The following is a 17,127-nucleotide window of genomic DNA, read 5'->3' as shown; positions in this document are numbered from 1 at the left end:
TAGGTCAGTCCACCTTCCCTACATATCTACTATCTATCTGATCTATTATTTATCTATTATCTATTTATCTATCTATTATCCATCTCTTTATTATCTATTATCTGTTTTCTATCTATTTATTATCTATCTATCTATCTATCTATCTATCCTTTAATAATTGCCATTTCTCAGTGCATCCATTCAAATCCACAGATCTGTCTATCCCGAGGTCTTGTCACCATTGTGCACATAATGTTTGTGACTTTGGGGTAGATCGTCGCAGCTGTTAATAAGTGAAGCTGAATGATCCTGAACATCTTCACAGAGAAATGTTTTCGTGCTTTGACGTGTCTGAGATAATGTGGAGGAGGCAGAGCCAACAGCTTGTAACTTCTACTTACAGCTGACATTCTGTTCTCTCTCCGTGCTGCTTCTTACCACCTGGATCCTCTCTCCTGCAGGTGCTCGCCAGATTTTCCACTCCGTCATACTATCCATCTTTTTCAAAATTGTCTTCTTAGGGGAGATTTCCCTTCCGTATGATATGTAACGCAATGACTTATGGCTCGCTCAGTCATGTTGTATTTCATGAGGCTTTCCAGACAGAATTCAGCATGAAATGGCGCAGGCTAACCAAAACGTTTGGAAATGAATATAGCTCCATACATGTGATGTTTTATTTTTTTTAAAAAAGGGGGCACAATTACATTCATTACCATCTAGGTCCCCACAGGGAGCTCAAATGACATTTCCCCCTGTACCCCATAAGGGCATATCGCCCCGTAGTGGGAATAAAATGTTGCAAGTATCTGATTGTGCAACAGTGGACGTGCTCTGTAGATAGATGTGCATCTTTCTCCACTTATGAGCCACTTTTGTTTATATCGTCCCGACTTATTGAATTCATAGTTCACTCTAAAAAATCAGATAGAACGCATCTTGCTGAAGACTGACAGCCAGCTTACTGGGGAATTAGATTATGGTAGGCTACTGAAGCCTTTTTAAAGGCAAGGAGCTGAGGGAGAGACAGAATTGCAAAGGCAGAGAGATCCATGCATGCGGAGCCGCTGCTTTCTAGTGTTCGCCTCATCCAGTGCTGGATTCACAGCTGCAATGGATTGTATATGGCACTCATAAAGTCATTGGAATAGGTGCTCAAATAGGGTATCATCCCAATATCAATATAAGTAAAAAAACTTGGCACTCAAAATGTATCGTGTTGAAAAAAAGGTTCCAATTTATTTTGCATACAGTGATCAATTAAACGTTTTCAGTCTGGGAATAGACCTTCATCAGAAACTATGGAAATATACAAAAGAAATATCGGAAAAGTAAAAATAAGAGGCATTTCTGCCAGTATAGCAAAGAATAGAGCAGGAAGATCAGTGTTCTTAGAAAGATCTAGCGTGATAAGAGATGGGGGTAGGTAGTCACCAGATACCTGGAGGGTTGAGGAGACGGTTAACAGAACCTCCTATTTTGACTTTTCCCCGAGACACCGTTGTATCCTTTATATTTCATTGCTATGCTAGAAGCTCTTCCAAAAATCTAGCCAGAAGATTGATAAAGAAAGATGTGATGTTGTGTATAGCCGTGACTCTGAATATTTTCTCCCAGGCTGTATTAGTGCCCATACTGTATTGAAGATAGGACGTTCTACTATTATCTATACAATGATGTCAAACAATTTTTATGTATGTCACCACTTTATTTTGATGTATTTGCTCTTGTCACTTTTTTGACACATATTTCTTTTGTATATCTCCATAGTTTCTGATGAAGGTCTACACCCAGACCGAAAACGGTTAATTGATCACTGTATGCAAAATAAATTGGAACCGTTTTTTCAACACGATCCATTTTGACTGCCAAGTTTTTTACTGATACTGGATTCACAGCTGCATTAACCAGTATTGCTGTGCAATGTTCTCTATGCTGCTGCAGTTTTCTTATAAATGTTTTATCTCATGTCAGTGCTAGATTTACAGCTACACTGTCCAGTACTGCTATGCAATGTCCTCCTTGCTGCTAGTTTTCTTATAAGTGTTTTGTCTCTTGTCAGTGATGGATTCACAGTTACACTGCTCAGTAGTGCTGTATAATGTCCTCCATGCTGCTGCAGTTTTCTTCTGTGTTTTTGTCTCATGCCAGTGTTAGATTCACAGTTACACTGCTCAGTAGTTCTGGATAATGTCATCCATGATGTTGCAGTTTTCTTACGTGTTTTGTTTCATGTCAGTGCTGGATTCACAGTGACATTGCTCAGTACTGCTGTACAGTGTCCTTCATGCTGCTGCAGTTTTCTTATAAGTGTTTTTGCCTCATGTCAATGCTGGATTCACAGCTGCAATGCTTAGTAGTGCTGTATAATGTCCTCTCTGCTGCTGCTTCTGAACATGTGCTATACAGTTATAGAAGAACAGGAATCCTTCCTGTCTGTGTATAGGAGACATTATAGCTCAGAGAGAACTGAAAATTAGAGATGGATCCTTCAGAGGTGAGTACTGTTGAAAAAATCTGGACACAACTCTATAATGGCCAGATATAGTGTTATTTCTCATGCACATGGGTCGCCCTCCCAGGGCAGTGGGGTACTCGGTATCGGGCCCAATGAGCTTCAATGGGAGATGTCACGGCAGCTGGGACCCGGCACGTGGCCCTGGGCGCCCATTGTAAAAGGGGTTGTTTCAGTGTGCTTGTGGTGGTGAAAGTTTATAAGTGATTCGTGACGCCACCTGTGGTGTTCGGCAATAGAGATATAAGCCGACGCTGCAGACAGATCCTCTGGGACAGATGGTGTGGTGCAGCAATGATGTTATAGCCCTCCACAAGCAGGGCTGTAGTCCCAGGGCAGTGTAGGTGAAGTGACACGTAGATGTGTAGTGTCAGGCGCAAAGGGGGTAGCAGTGCTGGGCAGGTTGGCGCAGGGAATAAGTGGAGGACACCAGGGCATGTAGTTTCAAAGCTTTACTCACAGTCTGTTGTACAAACAGGTGCCAGCCTCCGTGCGTGTCCTCCGGGTCAGGGACTCAGTCAACCTCCAGGCCAGATGGAATACTCCTTTCCAACACTCTGCCAACATGTGCTTTTTCTGAACGTCTCCTCTTACAGCGCCTTTAAATGAAGTACTCCTAGTACTGAGTTACACTGGAGTTCCTCCTGTCCGATGTTCTTATGAACTCTGCTTGTATGGCAGACAGCTGGAGCCTGCTTCGGGGGACACCTTGCTACTATGTCCCGTCTCACTATCCAGTTGCTGTTGTGCCTCCATTCCTCCGGTATCTGCTGCAGGACCATTAGTATCCATACAACCTCGGGGACCGGGCCCCGGCCTTGCGCTTAGAACTTCTAGGAAGGGTTCTCTTCTAACCCACGTCCTCTGTTCTCTTTTACTCCTCACGTTCCGTACTGATCTTCCTCTCTATGGAGGGTCAGGCTTTCAGTCTATGTTGCTCTCTCTCCCTTTCCTGTGCCAGCAGACCAGGTCACTGGGATCTGCAGCAGCACTTCCATCCATCTATCCCTCTCTCTGGGGATCTTCTTCTCTCTCCAACAACTACTGACCTCCCTCCTCAACTCTTCCCTCTCTTTGTAATATAAACTAACTCCACCCACCTCCCAGCACGCTTCGTGTTCCAAGCAGGGAGCCACCAATGGGTGCTTTGCTATACTCCAAGCAGGGAGCCGCCGAAGGTGCTTTGCTACACTACTTTGTGGTGTGGGATGCAGGTGTTGGAGTGTGGTCAGGTGTCTCCACCTTACCTGGATGGTGGGGCACCACACCTCAGGAAGAGGTGCAGTACCTCTGTGGCGACTGAGCCTCAGGGGCGCCATACACACACAGGACAGCTTATTTTGAAAAGTTACCAGAAACTACAGGTACGCTTTAAATGGTCACTGTCATTTCAATAAACCCATGTTCACCCTATTTATTTTCCAGCCTAAAAAATCACTCCAAAGTGCCGACCACTAGGTGAATCTCTTCTGTTTAACTTTCTGTACACTGTTGTGAACTGTTGGGATAAATTTCCAGCACCTATAGTGCTGGTAGAGTACTGACCAAGAGGAACTGAAATAGAGTTGATGGAACGTTACAGTGTTTGTGACAGTTCATATGCATATTAGACTGAGGGTGGAGAAGCCAAAACTGGGGGCAGGTCTTTTTGTCTCTTCCTCAGCACGGCTTTCTATTAAACTTCATACAGGCAGAACAGATATGAGGACTTTCAGAACATAACAAGCCAATGAAGTGTGCGGAAGCAATGCATGCTGATAATTGAGGAAAATGAAGTTCCAACACCAACAGTGCTGGCAGAATGTTCATGAAGAGGAAATGGCCACTCTAAAAGAGAGGATGTCATGTTACAGTGCTTGAAACAGTTTCTGTATTTCTTTGACTGAAAATTGGGGTGGGGACCTCAAGATGTTTTTTCTCCTCTTCCCTGTCCTGCTGTCTATCAAACCGCTTACTGTAAGAATAGTGAAGAGAGTTTACAATTTGGAACAAGTCAGCAAATGTGTAGGGTTAATGAGGGCTATAAAGTTCCAACACATGTAGTGCTGGCAGAATGCCGATAAAGAGGAACTGGCCCCTTCAAGAAAGTGGATGTCAAGTTACAGTGCTTGAGACTGTTTCTTGCATTAAAATGGGAACTGGGAGTGAAGATAGCGAGACCGGGGGCAGGCCTTTTTCTCTCTTCCCATGCTGTATGGTCTATCATACTGACTACTTTCAGAAGAGAGGAGAGCTTTCAGTTTGGAGCAAGCCTGTGAAACATTCAGTGATAATGCATGCTGGAAAATCAGTGAAATACAGTTCTGACACCTATAGTGCTGGCAGAATGCTGATAATGATGAACCGCCCACTAAAAATAAAGAATGGTAGATAACAGAGGAAATGATTTCTGACAGCTCCAGTGCATATTAGACTGGCATATACCACAAAAGTAGTTTTAACTTGCAGTTAAGGCAGTTTCAGTGAGTGATAGGTGACTGTGCAGAAATGAAATTGCAGTGCTTACCTTCCGTCATGGCTCCGTCAGGCCTGGATGGGAAGATTAGCTTCTACCGTCCAAAGGACAAAGCAGTCATTATAGATTTGGGGCCCGAGTGCGCTCCCCGCAGGAGACGGGCTGCGGCAGCTATTGATCTGTGCTGTAATCTGTGACCTGTGTAGGGAGGGACGGGCCCGGCCGCCGCCTGCTGAGATCCACAATTGCTTTTTCTCTTATTAAATGTATCATCCCTGGGAAGCGATTTCTGGCCATGAATATTTATTCCTGTCTGGAATTGTCAGTCATCGGATTCTGTAACAATTACATAACGGCGGCCGCCGGGCTGAAGAGTGTGCACAATGCTTATGACAGGGGATGAAGGACGTGTGGCTATATATAGCGCTCGCTGGGTGTATACAGTATGTCCAGGCGGAGAGATGGCGATAGAGGATTGTGCTGCCCCTCTAATTTTTTTGCCTTAAAGTCTTTCACCCCAAAACTGTCCTCAGCAACTTAAAACTGCCTTTGGTGCACATACCAGTATAATATGTCCTGGAACTGTCCTTATTTTCATGCTTTTTAATTGGCCATTAAATATATCAGTTGGTTTTTGTTCTTCATCTGTATTCTGCCAGCACAATAGGTACTGGAAATTCCTTTTTTTTTTCTCAATTTTTAGTATGTATTGCTCCTGCCACTTTCCAATTGATTGGCTGCCCGAAAATTAAAGTCTGCATCTGAGTTATGCTTTTATGCAGTCTGGGAAAAAAGAAGATTGGGAGCGGGGAGATAAAAGCCTGACCCCACTTCCTATAATACATCTGCTGCATCTCTGACAACAGGCAGTGGGGGGCACTGTGGAGTAAGTTTTCAGGATTAAGACAACATAATTTGTATTAAATGTAAAAGCAAATTGTCTATTTATCATATCATAGAATAGATCAAGTTGGCTGAAATTACAGGGACCAATTAAGGGGGTGATCAAGCCATTTTAAAAAAAGCCCCTTTGGGGAAAAGCTGATGGCCGTGGGTCTGGAAGTGGCCCCCCTGGATTTTTCCCAGCAGCGACTGCTGTCCTTCAGCTTTAACTTTCCATTTATTTATAACTTTTTTTTTTATTTATGTACAACTTTTTATTTTTTTATATAAAACTTTTATTTTTGTAATTAATTTATTTGTTACTTTTTGTATCTAACTTTTCATTTATTTCTAACTTTTTATTTTTATTTGTCTTATTATTTATTCTTATGCCTACAAAGTTTTCTGAGGTTGATTTTTTTTTTACAGGACAAACTAGATTTTCATTTATTTATTTTGAGCTTTTTATTTATTACTTTATTTATTTACCTATTTATAACTTTATTTTGAACTTTTTATTTATTTACTTATTTATTTAGGACTTTATTTTGAACTTTTAATTTATTTATTACTTTTTTATTTACTTATTTATAACTTTATTTTGAACTTTTAATTTATTTATTACTTTATAACTTTATTTTTAACTTTTTATTTATTTTTTTTATCTCATTAATTTATAACTTTTTCTTTCTTTATTGGTTGGTTATTTATTCTTACCACTCCACAGCCTTCTGAGGCTGCATATTTTTTTACAGGACAAACTGGACATTTTTTTTTTACAAATACCATGTTGAAGAACATATCAGTTATATTAAATTTATTTATTTTTTTAAATGGCAGAATGCATAATAAAACAATTTCTCCTTAGTTATTTCTTTTTCTCTTATGCTTTTTGACCATAATTGACAAAATAACTACCGTAAATGATACGAGTCATTGCCTGTATGGCACTAGCTCATTTGTCCGTGTTTTTCACTGTTTGCCAATTTTTATTTAACAAAATGGTTTATTTATTGTATTTATTATTTATATTATTTATAATTTATTATTATACTTTTGTTGTTACTATTTTATTTGTTTACTTTCTTAAAAGATTTGATTTTTTTCTTTTCTTCCTTTTTTCTTAGCCATTTGTCCTGTGACATCACTGGACTTTTTTATTTTATTTGGGGGCACTTTTGCTGTATTTTTCAGAGTAACCAGCGCCACTTCTAGCACCTCTTAGGGATGTCCCTGCCGCATTGCTACAGAATCCCGAAAATCCCGCAAAAAGAACGTGAATTCTGAGGAAGTGACAATCGGACTAGATACAAAAGTATCTCCGAACTTCTATCACTTTGCATTCAAGAAAGTTTCCTGCGCCACTGATATTAATCTCCGCTGTCGCCTTACGTCTCAGCTCACGCGGGGTGACGCTTATATTTGGAGGGGTCGCTTTAAATCCACGTGTCCGGAGGAGGATGCGATCACAATGGATGGATGTGATCTCCGCGCTGAAATCACGCGCTTCGCTGCCAGATTGACCTGACAGCTGATTTTAGAATATGAAAAGCTAATGACCGTCGGAGCTCAGCTGTCAGATCCGCTCAGTGTGTTTGATGGCGATCTTTTATGTTCCTAAATTATTTTACGTGGAAAGTCCAAATTGTATTTTACAGTTTTATATCAAAGTAATCCTTACTGTGTGTTCTTTCCATATTTGTATGAACATCGCTGATATGGATGTATAGGAGACGCAGGGGATGTAGTCACACTTGGGCCGCCGTAGAGCGCATACAGACCCAATGGACGCACTCTTTAGTGGTGTTCCGGTTTTGGAAAACCCATGTTCCCCGACTGCAGTTTATTTTTTTTCAAACTCTCCCTCCCCAGATCCATCTCTGAGTCCAGTGTCTACAGCGCTGCAGTCAATCACTGAGCTCAGCAGCACTGTCATGTACTGTACTTGGACAGAGCTGCTGAACTCACTGATTGTCTGCAGCGCTTTAGATGGGACATCAGGCAATAATAGAAACCAGGAGCAGTGGTGGAGACTCAATTCTGGACCCGTGGAGGGCAGTTTTTTAAAAAAAAAAAACTACTGCAGCCATAGGAGCAGGAAACTCCCTTAAGGCTAGAGTCAGATCTGCATTTGCATTTCAAAAACAAACCAATTTTTCTGATCAGATTTTGGTCCGAGCATTATGCGATTTTCTCATACGTGGAGAAATTAAAAAAAAATTTTTTCGCCATCTTCTCCATTCTGACACTGCGTGAAAATCAGATGTCATCCGAGTGCAGTCCATTTTTTTTTTTTTTTGACTTGCATTCCTTTTTTTGATCCAACCTTCGGATCAAAATTGGACACGTCTCAGCGATTTCCGTCAGACCGAGAGATGAATAATCACAGCTCCTTAGATATCATGAGTGCTATAGGTAAAAATCGCGGATAGCACTCGTGCGCAAAATTTGGACGACTGAATGAGGCCTTGATGTCGTAAAAGGAATAGAAATATAAAATGATGCAATATGATGGGCACCGATAGAGGACTCTGTTGGCTATCAAAGGGTCCATTGGGTTTCCTGTCAGTAAGTTTATCACTTTGCGTGAAAGAAAAGCAAAAAGTAGACTATTTTTTTTATAGCATTAATGAAAAACTCTGGAACGGAGCCTTCTGTACACCGAACCTAACCATGACATCACTATTTTATTATGGCTTCTATGACATCACTGTGTGTTGTAACTAGTGATGCGCGAGCATGCTGGGATAAGGTGTTATCTGAGCATTCTCCGGTGATAACCGAGGGTCTTCGGCGTGTTCGAGAAAATATTTTTGAGTCCACGCAGCTGATGTCTCGCGGCTGCTCGTTAGGCAATCCTTGCATGTGTTGCGGCAGTTGAACAACCGCGAGACATGCAGCCGCGGGGACTGGACTGAAGACACTCAGCACCAGAGCATGATCGGATAGCACCTTATCCCAGCACGCTCGCTCATCACTACTCGTTTCATTTCAGTTTGACCTCAATGCAGAACCATTCCTGGTTCCTTCACAGTCCAGATAGTAGACCCCAGAAGAACATCCACCCAACTCTCAACCCTTGGCGCCAACACCTTACCAGACCACAAGCTGGGCTCTCCACGCACCACTGCCGCATCTACCAGAGGATCCAACTTCATTGAACCATACTAGAAAGTTATCTTACTTATTATTTTAAGCTCATTTAGTTTTTTTTTTCGGATGGCACCACCTTTAAATATTGTGAAAACCCCCCCCATTGGTTCAAGTGTAAACATAGTCAGAAGTTGATGCTTGTTTTTATTCCCATAAATGCCGGTTCTTGCCTCCGTCCCTTGTTCTTCAGTGTTGGGTGCGGAGTGTAGAAGTGCGGCACGGAGCTCGTGTGTTTATAATTTACGGCTATTGTGGGACTTAATAGCACAAACCTATTCATTTCAAGGTTTCTCCCATTTATGTTGGAAACATGTCTTCTCACTCCCGGTATTTGAGACTTAAATTATAGTCACTTTGTCCTCGAGCAGCATCCTTTCATTTCCTCCATTTACAGTGTTGATTTGTGTCATTTGTGCGTCCTTTACCTTTTCTGTCTCCTTTCCTTGGTTAACACATTCAATCAAAAGCAAATCGGGCCACAGTAAAAGACAGCCGAAGACGCTGGGATTGTCTTACTGATCGGGAAAAAGAGCTAAAAAAATAAAGTTGCAACCAAAATTATTCACCAGCGTCCATTGAAAATCAGGTTTATTAGCAAAATTTACAAACTGAGATAAAACAATCAAAGAAGAACAAAGAACAGCTCAAGGCAACTAATATAACAAGTGGTTTCTCCAAATTTACCACAAAATGCCATTTTTTTTAACTACTTGCCTATCAGAATTAAACTCCCCGTGTGCAAATCACCATATCGAATGCAAATATTCAGGAGACTAACCAGTCATGAGAAAAAAAACACATCAAATACCCAGACTGGCTAGGGGTTTGTTGACTGGGATATTTGATTACATGTCACACTTGCACTGTTCGTTTACCAGATCCCTGTAGCGGGATTAAAGCGTAAGACCAGGAAAACCCCTGGAATCTGGTAAATGGAGTGGCTTTGTCACGTCGCCGTCAGACTCGGGGCCTGCTGTTCCGCCCTCAGCCACTAGGAGGTGACGGACTGTCACGCCGCCCTCGGGCTCAGGGCCTGCTGTCCAGGCCTCGGCCACCAGGAGGCGCCGGACTGACATGTCGTCGTCGAACTCGGGGCCTGCTGTTCCGCCCTCAGCCACTAGGAGGCGCCGTGGCTCGCGCCCGAGTGATGGCGGCAACAGTGAAAGGGCTTCTGCGCAGGCGTCTAGTGGACGCAGACTCCGCTCCTCTGTCAGTCATGAAGGGGTTGGTGCATCATTAGGTCTGGTCCTGGGGGCGATCCTGATGACATCATCAGCCCGGGAGCCTGTGAGGGATGACCTGATCCCTCAAATACCTTGGGACTGGGCTTGCAAGCCGCCAGATATATTCTTGGTTCCCCTGCGTGTTACTGTGTGAATTGCTATAGTTGACTGACTCTGACCTTGGCCTGGACTTCTGACTCTGCTTCTGCCTAACGATTCTGTACCTCTGCTGCCCTCCTGGTTTATGACTCTGACCTTGGCCTGGACTTCTGACTCTGCTTCTGCCTAACGATTCTGTACCTCAGCTGCCCTCCTGGTTTATGACTCTGACCTTGGCCTGAATCTGACTCTGCTACTGTCTACTGTTTTTGTACCTTGCTGCCCGACTGGTTTAGACCCGGATACCACTAAGTTTTTGTCCTGTTTTGGAACACCTTTCTGGCGACCGTCCTGCTCTGGCCACTGCTCCTATTCAGACAGCGCCTCCTGGGCTCTGCTATAAATCCAGATCCCTGTATAGGGGTAAAGGGTATCAGTGTTTCTCTGGGTGTTGGCTGGCTGCAGCCCAGACCGCAGGCGGATGTCACAGGCTTGAGCTAAACATGGTCCATGGGGTCATTTGCTGACCGGTGAATCAAACTGGTAGCAAGAAAGGTCACCACCTAGGGTCGATACAAAGAGGTCACATCAGGGACAAATTCAGAACGGAAGCGGGTTGTAAAAATACAAGCTAATGTAAAAAAACAGGATAAAACAGGATAAGTCAGGAGACATAACAGGAACAAGGAATAGGGCTATAGACCAGGTAAGCTGAACTCATTAACTGGCGCTGGAAATCAGATGTTCAGGGGTTTAAACAGCAGACAGACCCACCCAGGGCTTTCAGGAAGGAGTGATCAAAACCAGACAAGAATTAACCCCATCGCTTCCTAATTTGGCGGCATCAAAAGCCCCAGGAGTAAAACAGGTCTATCAAAGTCACCCAGACTCCGAAGTGGAAACAAAGGGGAAAGGAACTGGAACAGATGTTTCAATTGTTCAATATATGCCATTAGTGTGGTCAAACAAGTTCAGAGAAAAAATTATTGCCTTGTAGAAAGGAGGAAAATGATTCAAAAAGCTACAAAAACATTGAATGTTACTAGAGATGCATTCAGAAATAGAGTTCTCAAAGTTACAGGTGTTACCTGCCACAGGCTCCGGCCTTGGCACCTGCTCCATTCTTTTGTTGTCTCCTTCCTCTGCATTAGTCCACATCATGTTTCTCTGGAAGGCCAGCAAACGGACTTCCTTTTAAGCCTGACAAAGGCAGAGATCAGGTGTTTGAGAATAAAGCAGCATAGTACTCTGTTGCTACAAATCTGTCAAGAGTTTTAGTTTGCTCAGCTCTAGCCTGGAGTTCACTATCTCCTCTGCTACTCCTGACTTCCATGCTTCAAACCATTGTTGTTTGTAAGATCAGTCCTGCTTTTTGGGTGTCGTGCACACCAACATCTCAGTAAGCAAGTTACTAACTTTTACCAGTCTTTTTCACATCTGATTTCTGCAATCAAGTTAACACATCTCTTCAAATGTGTCTCTGGTATGCTTATTGCATTGCATTCCTGCAATCATTTCCATGATAAAATTTCTAGTTTGCCTACATTACTGCTATTAACTATTGCCTTGCTGGAATATATCAAACTGCATTTAGTTTTCTGTTACACTGTTGCTGTTAACCACTTACCTTCTTGTAGATACATGTTTCTTAAACTGGTCCAAGTGGCTCATTCAGATCTAAAGCTTAATGAATCCCTCTTACCAGGTACCAGGACATGACATAAAGAGGAGCCACGGAGACACCATCACATGTTTCTCAACGCAAGCAATGACTAGCCAGGTCTTTCACCGGGAAGGAACAACCACGGGAAGGGCAGTCTCCAATGAAGGAAACCACCTATGCCAAAACATGATATCCATCCACAGACAGCTGTTTCGGGATATTTGCCCCTCATCAGTGTGGAGTAGGAAACTGGCTAGTAGGAGCAATGCCTAGTAGAAGACTATGAAAAATGAGGATGATTGACCTCATGGAGATCAACATCCAACACTGCGGAGACACCATCACGTGTTTCTCAACGCAGTGATTCTAGAGCACTGCCCCCATCCCTTATGGGAAATATGCAGAAGCATGCAAAACAGAAGCCGCGGAGACACCATCACATGTTTCTCAACGCAAGCAATGACTAGCCAGGTGGTTTCCTTCATTGGAGACTGCCCTTCCCGTGGTTGTTCCTTCCCGGTGAAAGACCTGGCTAGTCATTGCTTGCGTTGAGAAACATGTGATGGTGTCTCCGCAGTGTTGGATGTTGATCTCCATGAGGTCAATCATCCTCATTTTTCATAGTCTTCTACTAGGCATTGCTCCTACTGGCCAGTTTCCTACTCCACACTGATAAGGGGCAAATACCCCGAAACAGCTGTCTGTGGATGGATACCATGTTTTGGCATAGGTGGTTTCCTTCATTGGAGACTGCCCTTCCCGTGGTTGTTCCTTCCCGGGGAAAGACCTGGCTAGTCATTACTTGCATTGAGAAACATGTGATGGTGTCTCCGCGGCTTCTGTTTTGCATGCTTCTGCATATTTCCCATAAGGGATGGGGGCAGTGCTCTAGAATAACTGCGTTGAGAAACACGTGATGGTGTCTCCGCAGTGTTGGATGTTGATCGCCATGAGGTCAATCATCCTCATTTTTCATGACATAAAGAGGAAGCTGTCACTGGCAGCCACCAGATTTATGAGCACGCAGGTGGTCATACTCATGAAATTTGATATGCCATAAATATCTGAGATGAGAATACTCTATTAATGTTACAATCATACAGAGGATTTTGAGCAGTGTATCAGAAGGATTGAAAAGCATATGGGCTTTCATTGCGGACATTATCATATGTATTCAAGCATCCAATTAAAAATTTTGCACGTTCTGGTTTTACAGGCTCTTTGTTCTCCTGCACATTCAACTTTGATGTGGTCTGTGGCTATATATCAGCTGAGAGGAGCTCAGAAAAAGACTGGTAAAAGAAAAACTCTCCCAACAGACTGTCAGAACAAGCTCACTGACAGATTCTAAGTTAGCGCATTCTGCAGCCAGCAATAAACAGTGCAACTTGGAGGCTATAAAGCATAAACGGTGCAAAATTTTTAATGAAACCCAATTATAAAAATAATAGTTAACCTCAATCACATATATATAAGTAGAATTTTTTTCTTCCCACAAGGTTGGCAACCCAACATTAAGCTCCAAAGCTCCCTCTACTGATGCCCAAAATATTATCATTTCACTACATGTCTGTGTAGAGGATTTGGAACCTGAACCCCGATCCATAATTCTCTCCAATTTTAATTTTGCATAGTTGAAGAAACGTGCAACATTTTAAAGAATATTGTAATTTTTGCTTTAAAAAGGCGCAAAAAAGGTAAAATATTAAAAAAAGAGTGTTTGATTCATCCTTTGCATTTTTTACCTCTTTTTTTTGCTTTGTGTATTTTTCGACATTTTTCGCACCACAATCTATAAAATGTTGCATTTCATGAATTTTCCGTGAAATATAAAAAACTATCTTTATTTTTCTCTTTTACCATTTTTGCTCCTTTTTAGAACAAAGTTGCATTATGTATTAAACATATTGCATGTAACTTTAGCATTTGTGTCAAAATTTCTGCTGCACGGATAAAATCATTTCAAGGGAAAACAGGAGTACATTTGATTAAATGTTTTGCAACTTTAAAAAAGTAAATCAATGGCAAAAATTGGGATTACAAAAACCAAACTCACAGTAGCGAACAGAGAAACATAAACGAATAATTAGAAAATAGACTTCAAATTAGGCGAAACTTCAAAGATGAAATTGACTCAAAACAGCCTTAAAACGGGAGAAAACAGCCAAAAAATAGATGCTGATGCAATAATGAATTGGCCCAGCATCTTTGTAACCAAAAATTTGGCACAAAAAACAGCAACAAGGACCCTAAGAAAAAAAAAACTCACTAAAAAAAGAAATGCAAATTATAGATTGGCTCCTGTTTATGAAAAAATGGATCTCTAACACTCAAAAAAGATCCATTAGGAATTGATCAGCACAGAATATTAGACCTATTTAGGGTTAAAGACAACCTGTCAGGAGGTTAAAAGTTGCCAGTTTTTTCTATTATTTCATTCCCACTAAGTATTGATTTTTTGCATTATTTTTTTATTAAATCTGCCACCCAATTCCAGAGGTATGGATCTTTTTATTTAGCGATAATTTACAGGATCCTCTGGGGCGTGTCTTGAAGCTGCTCTGCATAATTACTCTTCGAGCCACGCCCAATTATAAAGACCATAATAGGTACCACCAAATAAAAAGGCCTGTATCTCAAGAACCGAATGGCGGATTTAGAAAAAACAAAAAACAAAATACTCAGTGGAGTATCGGGAATAAAATAAGAGCAAAAACTTGCCACTTCTGACCCGGTGACACAGTCTGATTAAAGGGTAGACTTTGAATTTGTGCAGAAAATTTTGAACTAATTTATTTTTACAGAATGTTTTGGGATTTTTTTGACCCCTGTGATTATGAAATAATTTATTTATTTATTTTTTTATTTTTATTTTTTAGGGGGGGGTGTGACGGCAAATTTAAATTTCTTTGTTCTTATATATAAATATGACTCCTTATGGAAATACAATGTGGCGATGGTGCTCAGAATCTCATCGGCAATACTAAATCTGGTGATGCATGTGAACATGGGAAGTTCCGCATCAGCCCTCGTTATGCTGAAGAATACTGCAGTGAAGCTTTCGCAAAATTGCTCTGTGACAATGCAGTCTGCTACATCTCTTGATTGCCAGCGGTTTAATTTTAATATGAAGATGGTCGTCTCAAGGGGCTCGGCCAAGTTTCTTAGTGAAAGCGTGTAGACAAATGATGTGATGCACGCTGAAACTTACAGTCAGCTCCGCAGAAGGCATTAGGTATGCTGACATGACACGTTCAGCAAGAGCGACAGACTGGAAAGTAGGGGTGAGCATCATCGTACCCTCCAGTTATGTGTAAATGACATTTCATTCATGGCATAATTATAGAGCAATTCTCCGGTTGTTTGCTGTAAATTAAATGGAAATTAATTTACTTATCGCTGATGTGTAAACATACAGGGGTCATATAATACAAATGATTTGCTGCAACTATGGAGCAGAAGCACAGTGCCCCATTGGCTGCGTTTCTGCAGCTCTCATCATAGATGCAGAGTACTGAGCTCTTCTGACCCAATGTTTAGCAAGGGTATGAGCCGGGCCGGCCCAAGAACTTGGCGAAACCAAGGCCCATGGTGCATAATGGTCCACACTTCAACAGTTTTACTAGTTACATGGCATCATATGACACAATGGTGCTACATGATAATAGGAATTTAGAAAAGTTTTGTTTGTGGCCACAAAAGCTATCAATCAACTTTCCTAGAAACATATGAAGAAAATGATAAATGAAGCTGTTGCCTCATAAAAATAACCCCCTCATAGGGTCCAATCCACAGTTACATTCAGTATTATACTTCAGAGCTGCATTCAATGTCTTATACTGATCCTGAGTTATATTCCATGTTATATAACAGAACTGCACTCACTATTCTGCTGGTGCAGTCACTGTGTACAGATACTGTACATTACATGATCCTGTACTGATCCTGAGTTACATCCGGTATTATACTCCAGAGCTGCACTCACTATTCTGCTGGTGCAGTCACTGTGTACAAACATTACATTACTGATCCTGTACTGATCCTGAGTTACATCCTGTATTATACTCCAGAGCTGCACTCACTATTCTGCTGGTGCAGTCACTGTGTACAAACATTACATTACTGATCCTGTACTGATCTTGAGTTACATCCTGTATTATACTCCAGAGCTGCACTCACTATTCTGCTGGTGCAGTCACTGTGTACAAACATTACATTACTGATCCTGTACTGATCCTGAGTTACATCCTGTATTATACTCCAGAGCTGCACTCACTATTCTGCTGGTGCAGTCACTGTGTACAAACATTACATTACTGATCCTGTACTGATCTTGAGTTACATCCTGTATTATACTCCAGAGCTGCACTCACTATTCTGCTGGTGCAGTCACTGTGTACAAACATTACATTACTGATCCTGTACTGATCTTGAGTTACATCCTGTATTATACTCCAGAGCTGCACTCACTATTCTGCTGGTGCAGTCACTGTGTACATACCCTACTGATCCTGTACTGATCCTGAGTTACATCTTGTATTATACTCCAGAGCTGCACTCACTATTCTGCTGGTGCAGTCACTGTGTACAAACATTACATTACTGATCCTGAGTTACATCCTGTATTATACTCCAGAGCTGCACTCACTATTCTGCTGGTGCAGTCACTGTGTACATACATTACATTACTGATCCTGTACTGATCCTGAGTTACATCCTGTATTATACCCCAGAGCGGTACCCACTATTCTTCTGGTGCAGTCACTGTGTACAAACATTACATTACTGATCCTGAGTTACATCCTGTATTATACCCCAGAGCTGTACTCGCTATTCTGCTGGTGCAGTCACTGTGTACATACATTACATTACTGATCCTGAGTTACATCCTGTATTATACTCCAGAGCTGCACTCACTAGTCTGCTGGTGCAGTCACTGTGTACATACATTACATTACTTATCCTGTACTGATCCTGAGTTACATCCTGTATTATACCCCAGAGCTGTACTCACTATTCTGCTGGTGCAGTCACTGTGTACAAACATTCCATTACTGATCCTGTACTGATCCTGAGTTACATCCGGTATTATACTCCAGAGCTGCACTCACTATTCTGCTGGTGCAGTCACTGTGTACAAACATTACATTACTGATCC

General features: G+C 41.8%; 1 protein-coding gene across 1 annotated transcript in view; it reads right to left on the bottom strand.

Moving 5' to 3' along the window:
• Positions 1-5,161, bottom strand: part of CLEC11A (C-type lectin domain containing 11A) — a 43,368-nt gene extending 38,207 nt beyond the window's left edge. The window contains exon 1 of the mRNA XM_073570822.1: positions 5,001-5,161. The gene's annotated coding sequence lies outside the window, so the exon portion shown is untranslated. The remainder of the gene's footprint in view (positions 1-5,000) is intronic.
• Positions 5,162-17,127: the final 11,966 nt, after the last annotated feature.

This window comes from Dendrobates tinctorius, unplaced genomic scaffold (genome assembly GCF_039654945.1).
Source record: "Dendrobates tinctorius isolate UK_male_01 unplaced genomic scaffold, ASM3965494v1 ptg000028l, whole genome shotgun sequence".
Lineage (NCBI taxonomy): Eukaryota > Metazoa > Chordata > Amphibia > Anura > Dendrobatidae > Dendrobates > Dendrobates tinctorius.
This window is presented reverse-complemented; position numbering and strand designations above follow the sequence as displayed.